Source organism: Heloderma suspectum, chromosome 4 (assembly GCF_057233095.1).
Source record: "Heloderma suspectum isolate Gila_16-S chromosome 4, 16-S_ref, whole genome shotgun sequence".
Lineage (NCBI taxonomy): Eukaryota > Metazoa > Chordata > Lepidosauria > Squamata > Helodermatidae > Heloderma > Heloderma suspectum.
In genome coordinates, this window is record NC_139461.1 from 144533084 (window position 1) to 144549525 (window position 16442).

A 16442-nucleotide genomic window follows, 5' to 3' on the forward strand; every position below is an offset into this window, starting at 1 on the left:
CTTGCCCAGGAAGGGGATGTTGGCCACTGGCCTATAATTGTTAACATCCTCTGGGTCCAGGTTAGGCTTTTTCAGGAGTGGTCTAATTACCGCATCTTTTAAAGTGGCAGGCACCACTCCCTCTCTCAAGGAGGAATTTACAACCTCCTGGACCCAGCCAGACATCCCCTCCTTGTTTGATTTAATAAGCCATGAAGGGCAAGGGTCAAGCACACAAGTGGTCGATTGGACTTGGCCAAGCACCTTGTCTGCATCCTCAGACCTCAGTAACTGAAACTCATACAATAAAACTGGACCAGACGGTTCTCTGAATGCCTCTACCATTGGAGCTGCATTGGAGCTGCATGGTGTCCAATTCATGACGAATCTGAGCGACTTTATCTTCAAAGTGCCGTGAAAACTCGTCACAGCATGCTACCGAGGGTTCCACCGTCTCTCTTCCTGGCCCAGAATGTAACAGGCCATGAACCACTTGGAAAATCGCTGGACGACACTGAGAAGATGCAATGGTGGTGGAAAAGAACTGTCTCTTTGCCACCCTCACCGCCACAGAGTAGGCTCGATAGTGGGCTCTTACCTGTGTTCGGTCAGACTCAGCACGAGTTTTCCGCCACCTGCATTCTAGCCGTCTCCCCTCTTGCTTCATTGCCCTCAGCTCAGGTATATACCAAGGAGCTGGCCGGGCTCTGCTCAGAGGGAGAGGGCGCTTGGGCGCAATCGTGTCAACCACCCGAGTCATCTCTGCATTCCACAGAGCGACCTGGGCTTCGACAGGAGCACCAGCCATACCAGCAGGAAAATCCCCCAGAGCCCTCTGGAATCCATCAGAATCCATTAATCTCCGGGGGCGGACCATTTTAATAGGTCCCCCACCCTTGCAGAGGGGAAAGGCCGCCAGAAGTCTAAACCTCAGCAGGAAGTGATCTGTCCATGACAAAGGGACAGATGTTAATTCCTCCACTTTCAGATCACCATCCTCCTGCCCAGTCAAGAAAACCAGATCAAAGAAAACCAGATCAAGCGTGTGTCCTTTTATATGCATTGGGCCGATAACATGTTGGGGCAGCCCCATGGTTGTCATGGCAGCCATGAAGTCCTGAGCCGCCCCAGATACAGCGGCCTCGGCATGGAAGTTGAGATCCCCCAGGACCATCATCCTAGGGGTCCTCAACACCACGTCCGAGACCACCTCCGTCAGCTCAGGCAGGGAGTCTGATGGGCAGCAGGGTGGGCGGTACACCAACAGAATCCCTAATCTGTCCCGGGTACCCAACACAAGGTACAAACACTCAAGATCTGCACTTGAATGGGCAGGAAGCCTAGAGAGGGAGATTGAATTCCTATAGACCACGGCAACCCCCCCCCCCCGACCCTCAAGTCAGTGTTGGTGCTGCACCGAGTACCCAGGAGGGCACAATTGGGAGAGAGTGACCCCTCCCAGTTCCCCCACCCAGGTCTCAGTAATACATGCCAGGTCAGCCCCCTCATCCACAATCAAATCATGGATGAGGGAGATTTTATTTTGGGCCGACCTGGCATTCAGCAGCAGCACCACCAGACCCGAGGGCAGACTGGTAAGGCTGCCAGGAACCATCAGGTTGGGGGAAGAACCAGAAGAGGGGACAGCTGTAAGGTGTCTAGCCCCTCTTCTCCTCAGCTAGCCTGTTAATCCCCCAACGCCATACCTCCCCCTGCCCGTGACCACAGTTATAGTGGCACCTCCCCGACCCCCTGAGTTGCCCAATAGTCCTCCCAGGCACATATTAAAATGCTAGGGTATAAAATGTTCAACAGTATAAAAGAATATAAAAGATAAGAGATAAAAAGAGAACAGCAGCTAAGAAGGAGCAGATAAAGTCCACGTTTGCCCCTTTCTCCCTCATCTTTAAAGCTGCTGCCCTTTGCTGCTGCTATTTGCTGCTGGTATCTGTGGCTGCTGGTGTCTCTGGAGAGGCAGGTGGGTGGGTCTTCAGGTCCTGTTCTACGCGACTCCAAGTGTGACGCTAAGTGCGCACTTAGCATCACACTTAGAGCGATGCCGAGGCGCTGCCTCTGGCAGCCCCGTCTTAAGTACCTGTTTGGGAGGGCAGAAAATGTTTGGTGTGACTGGTGGTTGGGGATATAGCATTTGCTAGCAACCCACCTGGGAAACAGCAATTAAGGCCTGGCCACCACCTTCTATGCCCTCTGTAAAGGGCCCTCCAGGAAACGTAGTGGCAGACCAGGGATCTATAGGTTTATATCAGATAGCAGGTTCAAATGCTACAATTAAAAGTTTCTCTTTCTGGACTTACATTGGAAAGTCCAAAATGGAACTTATGTATTTCATCTGTAGGATTGACAACTATCTAAGAAAAACAACGGCATGACCTACTCTTGTGCCTTTAACAGTAACTTGATCTGCAGAAATCAATAGATGAAGATTTTCATGGCATGGAGGGAAGCATTTGTCAAGCTGCTGTTAAAAGCACAGCTACAGAGATTGGTTGAAAAGCTGGCAAGCCAACTAACCCAGAACATACATAATGTCAAACATTACAAAGCAGCAGGGAAAGCAAAAGTGTGAGTGGTTCCTCAGCTCAGGAGAAACCCAAAGCAACATAGAACCTGTTTCATGGACTAGGCTCCACTTGGTCAACTAAATTTGTTAGCATCCAGCTTGTCAACTTTGGTTCTTACATGCACAACCTTCATTAGGCAAAACCCATTTTTAAGGCTATAATCCTCAGCACATCAATATGGAAGCAAATTAATGTGCTGAGGATGTTTACTCAGAAGTACACATGTGTTACACATGCTCCAGTTCTGTGAGTGGTGTGTTTTCAGGGGTTCAAAAGCTTACTCTGAGGTTTTGTTTCCTTTGAATAAGGTCACTGGAGACTTCTTGGCATTCTGTAATATTAGCTTTTGTTTACAAATAGACAGGTTGAGGTTCATAGCATTAACATACCAACAAATGGCCCAAAGTTACCTACTTGCCCATCAGATTTCCAGCTGGGCACCCAGCACGCAAAAGATGCTTCCAGAGCTCCAGCTAAGCTCCTTCTCTTAGCTTGCGTTTTTTGCAGTCTGTCCCAGCTCCAAACCTGCAGCTTCACAGTCCTCTGTATTAGCACATTCCACAGCTGGGAGGAGGGAAGCTAAGCCCCCTTCCAGAACAGGCCATGGCCACCTGCTCATCATCCAAAAGGCCAAGGATGGAGGGCCACCAGGCTAATCTCCAGTACAAAAGAGGACCTGCTAGGCTAAACTGGTCCAACCAGCTTTGCTTTGGCCTCTTTGGCCCTAGTCCAGGAATGCAGAACCTCAGAGTCAATTTCTTTTAACTGCAGTGGGGGTGGAATTTCAGGGGGGGAAATGGGTAGTGGAAAAGATTTAAGGCCTGCTCCTGGATCTCTGCAATCCCCATCTGAACCTATCACACATAGCTAAACTAGGTGCGATTACCAGAATGTTTAGTTTCTCCCTGAATGGGTATAAGTCTGAACATGAGGTAAGCCAAATATAAATGAGTTAGAAGGGATGGGACCCTAGAAGCTGGTGGAGAGCCCCACAGCTTTTAATTCAGCCCTTCTTTTAATCCATCCACACAAAGGGAATCGGAGTGTAGGATTTACAAAGGTAGTTTAGGAGCACAGCTTTCTCCTTCCAAGTTAGGAATACACTGGGAAATCATAGAAGAGACAGTTTTGGTCAGTGACACTTGGGTCTACTGCAGGTAAGGATAAATGAAATGTTCCATCTTTCTTTTTTGTGCTTGTACCTTTAATGCAAAGGTAGACAACCTCTTTGGGCCATAGGCAAGAAACTGTCCTGGGCACCACCACAAAATGGCCACCATGGGAGATGTGGCTTACTAATAAAAGTGACAGGAGTCCCTTCCCCCACCCTTCTTTTTCTGAGTGGCCGCACACACTGCAGAGGACAGCACTGGCCTGCAGCCACCCACCATCTTCATTTCCAAAGAATGTCTCGGAGCCCTACGTGTGGCCCAGAAGCATTCATGGGACATGGACATCCTCACTTTGCTTGAAGCAATCCCAGCTACTGATAAGGATATTGTTAATTTTCTAAACAGTGGGAAGGGTGGGGCACCTTGGTGGGTGTCCATGGACACCCCATTGCCTCCCCTTGCTTTTACAGAGTACTTTTAGGGTGTGTGCATACCACATCTGGAAGGAGAGATATTCTACAGTTGCTCTTTGCATATACAGAATTTCCACCTGCAAAAAGCAGTAACAGAATATCCTTGAATAAGCAGCCTATCCTGGGAATACTTCCCTTTGCTGGGAAGGCACCCTATGTGCATGGGAATCTGTCAGCATGGGACCAGACTCCCCTTTTGCTGTGAAGGGCTGCACAAGAGGGTGCAAATCCAGCATTCCATATTGTCCATGATGCCTGATCAGACACTGCTTGGAATTTCACAGGGAAAGTTAGTGCCTTAACACAGTTCTGCACATCTTTTTAAATTAAGCACAGATTAAGAAGCAGCCTGCCAAATGGAATGCTCTTCCACAGCCCATGTTTGTTAACACTCCATCTTCCCCAGGCATAGTCTTTTGCACATTAGCATATGGAGAGTCTCATTTGCTTCCAAAAGAATTTGGAGGTGAGAAATTAATTCTGCATTGTGCTTTTTGGAAACCAGCTGCTGTGGCACACCATGCAGATTTTACATTTTGTTTGTTTTCACAAAATAATGAAATCAAATCAGTCTTAGTAGAAATAGCAACAGGCTCAGACACAAACTACAGGGGAAAATGTCCTTAAACAGACTGGGACATCATTTATAGATTATGTTGGAAATTTGCTTAAGCAATCAGAACTAAGTGGTCTATATAGTTTTTTCCCATTTCATCTTATATTTTCCTATAGTGTGGGCCAAATAGGTGATGACAAAGTCCTTTCCACAATCCTGAATAAAAAGGATTCCCCTCATGCCTCCAGAATCCTTTATGATTTAATTAATATGTTGATTAGCTAACTCTTCTACAGTCAAGCATTACAAGAGGACTGGTACCTAACCAAACAGGTCACCTTCAGAACAGGCACTGAGGGTCGATCTACACTGCGCCCGCCATCGCAATGAATTCGGTTTCCCGTTGGGTTAAATGCTCTTGCATTAAAACGTGATTATTCACACTCACTCATTTTCCCCCTTGCAGTGCTTCATCAAATGCGCAAGCTCGGTTCACACTCGAGTGCTGTGCTGTTTTCCTGCTGTTTTCCTGCACGCGCTTGTCTGATCTCAGATGCTAAGCGGGGTCGGCCCCCGTCAGTAGTTGGATGGGTGACCGCCTGGGAATCGGGCTTCCTGCACTGAGCAGGGGGTTGTTCTATCCCTTCAAATGAGATTAAGTTTTACCCCCTCCTATCTCCCGCTCTGGATGTTTGTTTGTTTTAATTAAGGCGTTATCCTCGCAGAATCAGGGCTTCTCTGCAATGTTTTTTTTCCTAATTGAGGCATGATCCTCGAAGCCTCTAAGATCATGCCTCAATTAGGAAAAACCATCGCGGAGAAGCCCCAATTCTGCAAGGATAACACCTTAATTTAAAAAAAGCTTAATCTCATTTGAAGGAATACAACAACCCGCTGCTCAGTTCAGGAAGCCTGATTCCCAGGTGGTCACCCATCCAACTACCAACCATGGCTGACCCTGCTTAGTTTTTGAGATCAGACAAGCATACACACAGCCAGCCCTTTGCTTGTTGCTGTAAAAATAGGGGCTGCTGAGGAAGCTATGTGATCAGTAGCCGGAAGAAGACATGAGGCCGTCAAGAGCTGTGATTGGACAGGAGGGCAATACAAACACCGCCGTATATGGACAGGCGGGGGAGGGGACTACGACCGGATACGGTAGCGAAGGCAGAAAATCAGAGCACATTAAGGGGAAATACCGGGATATCAGGGTATTGAAAGCAGGAGCACGGAGGTGGGAAATTCCGGTTCCAATTCGAGGCGGCTACTGCGTAGTGTGAAAGGCAGGCGGTGAAGCCTCATTGGAAGCGAAAAAAGGCGGTAAGTGTAGATCCAGCCTGAGTCTACTTCCTGTCTCTTTGTGGCTAAAGTCTCTATTGACAACTAATGAATGATGAGGAATAGAATCATCAACACCGGTACCATAATACAACGTGGAATAACACCAAGGGTGTCAGGGGTGGGGTGGCCAGCATCTGAATTTCTCAGGAGCCTCAGTATTTTGCCACCCAAAATCTGAAGGCTGCATGGATGGCTAAGAGCCGCCTCGCAGTAATGGCTCCATGGTTACGGAGCCCATGTGCTCAGTCGTGGCTGGCTGGGGAATGATATGCAAGAAGAGATGGAACATCAATATGTGGAATAGCTACCCCTCAAAATACGTGAAAATGACATTTCCTCACAAATGAAACAATGGGACAATCCCCCCTCCCAGCCCCAAACCTTTATGAAACCGTGAGCAAGACAAAATTGCTGTTTAGTCTCAGTAGCTCCAGGGATATCCCTGGCCTTGTCCATTTAAGATTTTGTCAAAGAACGGATTCTGGATACTCTTCCTCTCTGGCACATTAACAAGCTGAAACCTTTGTTAAATACCCCTGCAGTGCATCTGGCAGATGCTAATTATAGGGCCACCTACAGAAGCAGCTATCTGAACAGTAAGATGGGAGCATTACTCATCTCTACTTTAGGATGTTGGACTTGTTACATAAAACCAATAGTCACTATGTTGAAAGGTGCTGAGTTGTCTTAAGCCTCAAAGAAGGCCTAAAATCTGAAGATGAAGAGACAGACCCAAGGGGAGCCAAGGCCATCTCCTGTTTGGCTTAAGGGCTTCTGTTATGGATTCTGCCTCCATGTTCATCCAGTCCCACCCAAATCACCAGGTATAGCCACAAGCTGTCCCTGATCCACCAGGTGCAACCACACCTGCCCCTCTAGGCTCCACCCCTTGACAAATGAGGCACTACCTCTTAGCTCCCAGGCTCCATCCCCTGAGAGCCTGCATCTCAAAGGACCTGGAATCCCTGTCTTAGAGCCTTCCGGAGTGGACAGGCTGACAAAGAGGTCCACATGCATAAGACAATCTTATGGCTGTGGTCTCTCTCCCACCCTGTCCACTCCTTCCCCCTCTTAAGTGAAGCCTCTCACAGGTGAAGGCAATCAGCAAAACATCTCACCCACCGCAAGTGGCATTTCAGTCAGCCCTCATCACTTGCTGCTCATAGTTAATGATATAAGCCAGAAGCGCATATTACCCCTTTATCATTTTAAGATTACTTGATTGTTACCTAGCTCTATTCAAAAATATAATAGTCACCTCAAGTGTTGCTATGACTACATACTAAGTGAATGTTCTGCACTAGTCAGAAAGGAGGACCTACGTGAAGAACAAGTGCTACCTAAAGAAATTCCTGTCCATCCACGCCTTATATTAAAGCAGCATATAGGTTTGGGTTGTCAGGTCTCAGGTATCTCCCTGTAGTCTTCATTGTTTTATCCTTCTCCTCGGTAAAGCGGGAGTGGCAGGCCGGCAGCCAGTCTAAAAGTTCGGGGGGGAGGGATGCCCAGGGGGTCAGTTCACCTGGTTTGCAGGCCTTTTAAAGACAAAACTATAAACTCTTTTAACTGTTTGTAAAAAAAAATTAGGGGGACAGAGAAAATGTAGGGGGGCAGCCCCCCCAGCCCCCCCTGGCAACAGGCCCAAGGAGTGGAAAAACCATGGCCCTCCAGATGTTGGACTATAACTCCCATCATTCCTGACTATGCTGACCAGTGCTGATGAGAGTTGGAGTCCAACAACAGCTAGAGGGCCACAGGTTCCCCACCCTAACAGTAAAGTCTCAGGATGAGGGGACAGAATCAAAGCAGTGGCCGTGGCAGGCGGCCATGTTCTGCTTGGCTTGAGAGGTATTATGCCTTGCTTGCTCTGCCCGTTGTCCATTGGGCTCTATCCCTAAGGCACCAGGTACTGACAGACTTCACCCCCTGATCCACCAGGTGCCATCCTCTGCCTCCAATAGGCTACAGACTTTCCACCCTACCAGCCTCTCCCCTCTCACCAACCCTTAGCTCCCAGGGTGACCTGGAGAAAGAAAGATGGGAGGGCACCAAATGCAAAATAGTAACAACAACAAGAGTGGAGATCTCAGAGGTGCACAAAGCACAGTTCATTTCAAGCCTTATGGCTCTTCCAGAGGGGAACCAAACTTATGTACAGTCCATTAATGGGACAACTGTAAAACAATTATTTTATACCCTCAGATGTGTCATAAAAATAAACTTAAATATAAAACACAGCCTTCATGATGGAATAAACTAAATAATGTAAAGAATTCTAAAATACATTAATAAAACCTACAATGCAAGCCAATGCATATCTACTCAGAAGTAAGCCCCATTGAGTTCAATTAAACTTACTCCCAAGTGGGTATACTGTAAGATTGCAGCCTAAATTCTATTTCTCTTAGACAGCCCTAACAACAATATCTGAGATATAACAAAACAGCACTTTTCATCGAGCAAACAACGTCTTAACATATGTATCTATAATAACTTTAATAAACTCTGCAACATAACAAAAATACTCATTGACTGACAACAGTCTCACCTTTATTAAATATTCCATAAAAACATCTGTTAGAGTCTAGCCCTCTTGTATTGGAATTAGGTCAATTTACCTGAGATGCAGTGCCACCTAGGCATGTCTACTCAGAAGTAAATACCATTGAATTTAATGGGGCTTATTCCCAGGCAAGTGTGTACATAATTGCTGCCATAGTTAATTTGGAAGGTAAGTGCAGTGGTTTTCCACACCATCTCTTTTTTGAGAGTGAGCCCAAAGGAAACTGGGATCGATTTCCCTGGAATAAGAGTGTGTTTTTACAGGCACTGAGGCCTCTAAACTCAAGTTAACTGAAAGAGCAACCCTCTGGAGAAGGGAAAATATTGAGGACAAATGGCTGAGCAGACCCTTCTCATGGCATCTATTAAATGGTGAAAAGCGCTTCCACAAACATACTTGACTGAAATGCTGCATATGAAACCAAATGAGAAACAACATTATTATGGGAAAGGAGGAGGGAAAGCAACCTACTAAAGGACGGAAAGAAAATCAAAGACCTGAAAGTATTATAGAATCATAGAATCATAGAATAGTAGGGTTGGAAGGGGCCTACAAGGCCATCGAGTCCAACCCCCTGCTCAATGCAGGAATCCAAGTCAGAGCATCCCTGAGAGATGGCTGTCCAGCCTCGTCTTGAAGGCCTCCAGTGTGGGAGAGCCCACCACCTCCCCAGGTAATTGGTTCCATTGTCGTATTGCTCTTACAGTCAGGAAGTTTTTCCTGATGTTCAGCAACCGGAATCTAGCTTCCTGTAACTTGAGCCCATTATTCCATGTCCTGCACTCTGGGATGATCAAGAAGAGATCCTGGCCTTCTTCTCTGTGACAACCTTTCAAGTACTTGAAGAGTGCTATCATATCTCCCCCCAGTCTTCTCTTCTCAAGGCTAAACATGCCCAGTTCTTTCAGTCTCTCTTCATAGGGCTTTGTTTCCAGTCCCCTGATCATCTTTGTTGCCCTCCTCTGAACCCTCTCCAGTTTGTCTGCATCCTTCTTCAAGTGTGGTGCCCAGAACTGGACACAGTACTCCAGATGAGGCCTACCCAGTGCTGAGTAGAGGGGAACTAGTACTTCCTGGGATTTGGAAGCTATGCTTTTATTAATGCAGCCCAAAATAGCATTTGCCTTTTTTGCAGCCACATCACATTGTTGGCTTATATTCAGCTTGTGATCGACAACAATTCCAAGATCCTTCTCGCTTGTAGTGTGGTTGAGCCACGTATCCCTCATCTTGTAACTGTGCATTTGGTTTATTTTTCCTAGGTGCAGAACTTGGCATTTATCCCTATTAAATGTCATTCTGTTGTTTTCTGCCCAGCGCTCCAGTCTATCCAGATCACTTTGAATTTTGTTTCTGTCTTCCAAAGTATTAGCTATCCCGCCCAATTTTGTGTCATCAGCAAATTTGATTAGCATTCCCTGCACCTCCTCCTCCAAGTCATTAATAAAAATGTTGAAGAGCACTGGGCCCAGGACTGAGCCCTGCGGTATCCCACTCGTTACCTCTCCCCAGTTTGAGAAGGTCCCATTGATAAGCACTCTTTGAGTCCGATTCTGCAGCCAACTGTGGATCCACCGGATCATTGTTTCATCTAGCCCACTTTGAGCTAGTTTGCTGATCAGGTATCATGGGGCACTTTGTCGAAAGCTTTGCTGAAGTCGAGGTATATGATGTCTACAGCATTCCCACGGTCTACAAGGGAGGTTACTTGATCAAAAAATGATATCAGATTCGTCTGGCAGGACTTGTTTTTGACAAATCCATGTTGGCTTCGAGTAATCACGGCATTGTTGTCAAGGTGCTTCCAGATGGATTGCTTTATCATCTGCTCCAGAATTTTCCCAGGGATTGATGTCAGACTGACTGGTCTGTGGTTCCCAGGTTCCTCCTTTTTACCCTTTTTGAAGATAGGGACAACGTTAGCCCTCCTCCAGTCATCTGGCACTTCCCCCGTCCTCCATGTTTCCTTAAAGAGAATAGACAGCGGTTCTGAGAGTTCTTCTGCCAGTTCCTTTATGACTCTAGGATGCAGTTCATCTGGCCCTGGAGATTTGAACTCATTCAAAGTAATGAGGTGTTTCTTGACCATATGCCTATCGATCTCAAGCTGCAATCCTGCCCCTTCAGCCTGTACTTCACCTTTGCCAGTGGGGTCATAGTCCCTCTTTCGGGAGAAGACTAAGCCAAAGTAGGAATTGAGCACTTCTGCCTTTGTCATCTGTTATCGTTTTGCCATCCTTATTTAATAGCTGAACCACCATTTCTTTCCTCTGCCTTTTACTATGCACGCAGCTGAAGAAAGCTTTTTTGTTGTTTTTAGCATCCCTCGCTAACCTCAGCTCATTCTCAGCTTTAGCCTTCCTGACGCCATCCCTGCAATTCTGTGCTATCTGCCTGTACTCTTCCTTTGTTACTTGGCCTTCTTTCCACTTCCTATATGTGTCCTTTTTTGTTTTCAGGTCATCCCTAAGCTTTTTGTGAAGCCACATTGGCTTCTTCTGTTGTCTTCCACCTTTTCTTCTTGTTAGAATTGTTTGTGATTGTGCCTTGAGAATTTCCTTTTTTAAAAGCTCCCACCCATCTTGGACTCCTTTTCTCGTTAGCGTCGCTTGCCATGGGACCTTACTGATCATTGTTCTGAGTTTATTAAAATCAGCTTTCCTAAAATCCAGGGTACACGTTTGACTACACTCAGCTTTTGCTTCCCTTAGAACCAAGAACTCAAGTACAACATGGTCGCTTTCCCCCAGAGTTCCTGTAACTGCTACTTTATCCACTAAGTCATCTCTGTTGGTTAGGATCAAGTCAAGGATAGCCGATCCTCTAGTTCCTTCCTCTACTTTCTGTAGGAGGAAGTTATCCGCCATACAAGTCAGGAATTTCCTGGAGGGGCCATGTTTTGCAGAATATTAGACTCGAGCACAATGCAAACTCAAGCACCATCATATTGTCTCCTTTAATAATAAGTTAAATAGTTAGAGGATCATAGAATAGTAGGGTTGGAAGGGGCCTACAAGACCATCGAGTCCAGCCCCCTGCTCAATGCAGGAATCTAAGTCAAAGCATCCCTTGTCTTAAATGCCTTCAGTGTGGGAAAGCCCACCACCTCCCTAGGGAATTGGTTTCATTGTCGTATTGCTCTAATAGTCAGGAAGTTTTTCCTGATGTTCAGCCGGAATCTGGCTTCCTGTAACTTGAGCCCATTATTCAGTGTCCTGCACTCTGGGATGATCGAGAAGAGATCCTGGCCTTCCTCTCTGTGACAGCCTTTCAAGTACTTGAAGAGCGCTATCATATCTCCCCTCAGTCTTCTCTTCTCAAGGCTAAACATGCCCAGTTCTTTCAGTCTCTCCCCATAGGACTTTGTTTCCAGTCCCTGATCATCTTCGTTGCCCTCCTCTGAACCCTGAAAAGGAGGCTCTTGATTGTTTATTGCAAATATTACTAATTTATTAACCTTTCCCTCTTATATGTCTCCTCAGAGCTCTTGCCGTTTGACCCGCATATACTTTCTCACGAGAGGGTACTTGGTGGCACAGACTACATAGGTGTAACCCTTGAGTGGCACCCAGGGCCAGGTTCAGTGTTTAGGGGCTATTTTTAGTTCTGGCCCAAGCCCCCACCCAGGACTCCAATTTGGATGTCTGAGTAGCAATCTCCCCCCAGCACACACTCTGGAGATATGTACAAGTAATGGCATTTGCTCAAGTCAAGAGTCAATCAACAAGAGACCAGCCACATAAAAAAAGCATATTTTAGTCCAACACATCTTACTTTTTCCCAAGGTCTAGATATGCCAATGGAAGTCTGTGTCTTTTGGCCTTAGTCACAGTTAATCCATGGATGCAGCCAGTGAGTAGGTATCCTCTAGGGGCAGAATTTGAGAGCATTGCAATATCTTGCACCTACAAGGGACAGCTGTAACAACTGGGGTGCAATGAGGGAAACCAGCTCCACAGTAGTAGTACAGCACTAAGGTTCCTAACCTAGTAATGACTTCAGCCAGAGAGTAATTGCTCACCTATTAATGAACTGAAGCCAATAATGATTTGGCTTAAGAGCACTTTCAGAAAAAAATTAATAAACACTTTTAGGGAGCAATCCTATGGCCGTTGTACAGCAGCTAGACGGCCATAGGATGTCGTGTTACCTGGGAACCAACCTCGGAGCCCGTGCTCCGAGACCGGTTCCCAGAGAACTGACGTCCCCCCACTTCCACGTTGCCTCGGAGGCAGCGCAGAAGAGCCCTGTGCTCCGTGCTTACAAGAAGAACGCAGAGTGGCTGAAAAGGGGTGTGGCTGGGGGCGTGGCTGGGTAGGTGGAACTGCCTGTACAACATCCTATGTGTCATAGAGCAGCCTCCTTCCCCGCTCCGTCTTCAGGTGTGCCTGAAGATATTTGGGTTCCAGGTCATTCAGGGCTTTGAAGCTGAGCACCAGCACCTCGAAGTGGGCTTGGAAGCAAATCCACAGCACCTCCAGAACGGGCATATGAGGGTTCTGCCTGGCCGTAGCGGTGACAGTGCCGTCCGCTGCCTTCCGCCACAGCTGAGGCTCCCAGGTCAGCGTCAACGGGAGCCCTGTGGACAGCACACTTCGGTCAGCCGGTCAGGAGCACCTTCCCGCATGGAGGGCCCTTCTGTTGAGAGGGGGAAACTCATGTGTGGCCGGAGAGCATTCCAGCGTGGCGTGCGTGGGGAGCCACAGCGACCACACAGGCTGGCCCTGGCCTGTGCCAAACCAGCAGCCTCAGTCAAGTGAGGAAGCATGGCGATGGTCTGTGGGCCAACACCCCTTGTATAGCCTGCAGGCTGGCTTCAGTCACCGTCGAGCGTGTGTGCGTGCCTTTGCGTGCACAGCACACGCTGTTGCTAGGCATGGACACAATGTGGCACATCAGCCCCCCCCCTCACGGTCCAAGCGCAGGGGTGCGTAGAGGTAGACTCCGCTGCAGTGGTGGGCCATTGCCTAATTTCCCGCAGTTCTACGACTTCTCGGATTCTTGCGAAGAGTGCTGGACTGGACATGCACTGGGCTTCTCTACATGAAGCAAAAATCCCACATCCTTACCGGGGCTTTCTTCTTCTGGAGTCTTTCTGGGTTTACGACGGGCCCCTTTAGATGGCAATGCTCTATATGGCCAATGAAACAGCACCACATAGTGGCTGAATTATAGCGCAATGGCAGCATTTCATCCAGCCGATATTGCGCCATTAAGGTTTATTCCAGTTTACCTCTGATCTTTTTTGACAGCGGAATAAAGGGAGGAAAGCAGGGGAGATGTCCTGGAGGCTGATGATGCTGTGTAAAGGACCTGTAAACTTCCATGACTGAACAATTTTGGGGTTCATAAGGGTCAAAGTAAGCATGACACAGAAAAGCTGCAAACATCATTTCCCCCATTAGATAGATAAGGAAAAGCTTCCAACACGTTAACTAGACTGCTCTGCTCTTTATTTTCTACCCCTCAGCTCCTAGTTCTCCCTTCTTGCATAGAAATGGGAACCCATGCAAACCCTGCTCTACAAAGGCCTCTTAAGGTCAGGGCAAGCCAGCACCCATACTGTGGGTTTGACAAGGAAAAAAAACACCCAAGTGTTCCAAACACCCTTTAATTTTTTAGCTCATTTTAACAGTTACAGTAAACCATATTAATAACTCTATCCAACATGCAAATGAGCTTCTTCGTGGCTTGGCATGCTGGGCTCAGGTGGTTGGTTTTCTCTGCACTATCTGCTTCCACCACCTGCTGGAGTACTTTCGTTTCTCTATGACTTTACACATAGGATATTCTAGCATTCCCCATTGGAGGTTGTAGAGACTGCTACAACCTTGGGATGGGAAATCCAGACAGGGTTTGTTTCCCCCTGCACCCTGCAGCTGCTGTGGAAAGCACCACAACAGCTTACTCACCCAAGGCTGGAGTTCTGACCTCAGGTGAGGGTGCAAATGAGGGGAAGGGGGTGGTGAGGGAAGGCACCCAGGATCCACAGCATCCTGAAGCCTCCCAGCTCCTACACTCACCCCTGTCCCTGCATCTCCACTGGAAGTGCACAAAAGTGTGTCTAGTGAGAAAAGCAACAGGAAGGAGGATAGAGAGGCAAAGATTGCCTCTGTTGCGCCTTCTTCTCTGCCAGGTGTCTGCTGGCTGAACACTGGATATTCAAAGTACTTCGACACTGCAATGCTCCTTCAGAGTGCACAGAGCAGCTCTGCCAAAGTTCTAAGCTCCCTGGTTTGTTTCCTGCTTCTGATATATTTTAAAAATAAATGTATTGTTCGCCTTACTCTTTTTTAGCAATATGCCCCTGAAATTCCTTTCCCCCTTGCCTTATCATAAATGTATGTTTTCCTGAAGAAGAGCAGTATCAATTCTACTTGAGCTCCTGTTATCATGGTTAACCTTCAAGTACCATGGAAAAATATGACTCTCTTAATTGTCCCTTTCAACTTCTTTGCAACTCGTCCTCTAATTCTTAGAACTTTCCCCTTTTGAAATTAAATGAGACCATTTTGGGCTTTCCTGGCAACTTTCATGCTATCTGTCTGTCCATGTGTGTATGTGTTTGTGCATGCATGCGTCCTATAAATGTCACTTATAGTCCATACATAACATTGCATAAAAGTCCAACAAGGTCTTATGCTCTATATGGCTAAAAGCAGCTAAGATTCTAAGGGAGCTCCCAGTTCTCTCTCTCTCTCTCTCTCTCTCTGGGCTTTTCTGCATGAGGATTTTACCTGCCATTTTACCAAGGCTTCTGCTTCAGGATTCTTTGTGGGATTAAGGTTGGCTCTTTTAGACGTGTTTTTTTCTGGGGGGTTTCTTTCTCTGCCTTTTTATATGTTCCATTACACAACCACTAGGTGCCACTGTGGTATAGTGGAATTGCACAAATACACCAGAGTTTCATGCCACCATTCAGGGAAATACCAGATTTCCCTCCTTAGTGTCAGGGTGGACACTGAGCCCATAGAATCCCAGAGTATTTCTGATTCTGAGGAAGAGCAACCGCTCCTGGGAGAGGAGCGCACTCATCCTTCCCAGGGCCAACAGCTGGCAGAGATTCCTCCCACCAGCATTCCTGGCATAGATAGCAGTCCCGGGAGTGAGAGAGCGTGGGAAGAAGACTTGCTGGACGTGCGACACCGATGCAGGGAGCGGCGCCAAATGGAGGGCGCGGAAAGGAGGCGTAGTGCCTGGTTGGTGCGCAAACAACGCTTGCGCCCAGAGGATCCAAGGGAAAAGGGGAGGGACTCTCCCTAGCCCATAAGTTCAGGGTCTGCCAGTGATTCTCCTTCGAACAGGGACCAACTGTTCCAACTTAGGGCATAGGTACTCTGCTGCTCATAGCTAGTTTCTAACAGTAGAGTTGTTAAGTTGTAAAAGAGGAATAAAGCTTTGAGAAGAATCCCTTTGTCTGTGCCTGGACGTGGCTACTGGATTAGACTGAAAGAGGCCGCCAAGGAGCCCTTGACACTTAGGAAGAAAAATGCTATATGGTTACAAAGGATGGGAGAGCCCCTGGAGGATGACAACATCATGTAAAACACCCACAAACTGCTGTGAGTGAAGAATCATGAGTGCACAATAAATGTCTCATGTAGAAAAGCTCACTGTTTTTCTGTGTGAGAGATTTTAATTCTATGAAATATTTAGCAATCCTTATTTTATCCCTATATCCTTTTCCCTACTGTATCTGTGATTTTCACAGCCCTGATACCTCCTTTTCATGCCTTGTAAATTGTCTCATTTTCTTTCCCTCCCCTCTTTCCCCTGACATACCGTGTACACACGGAACCCATGAGAGGGCTGGGTGTGATTTTCAGTGCTTGGCTT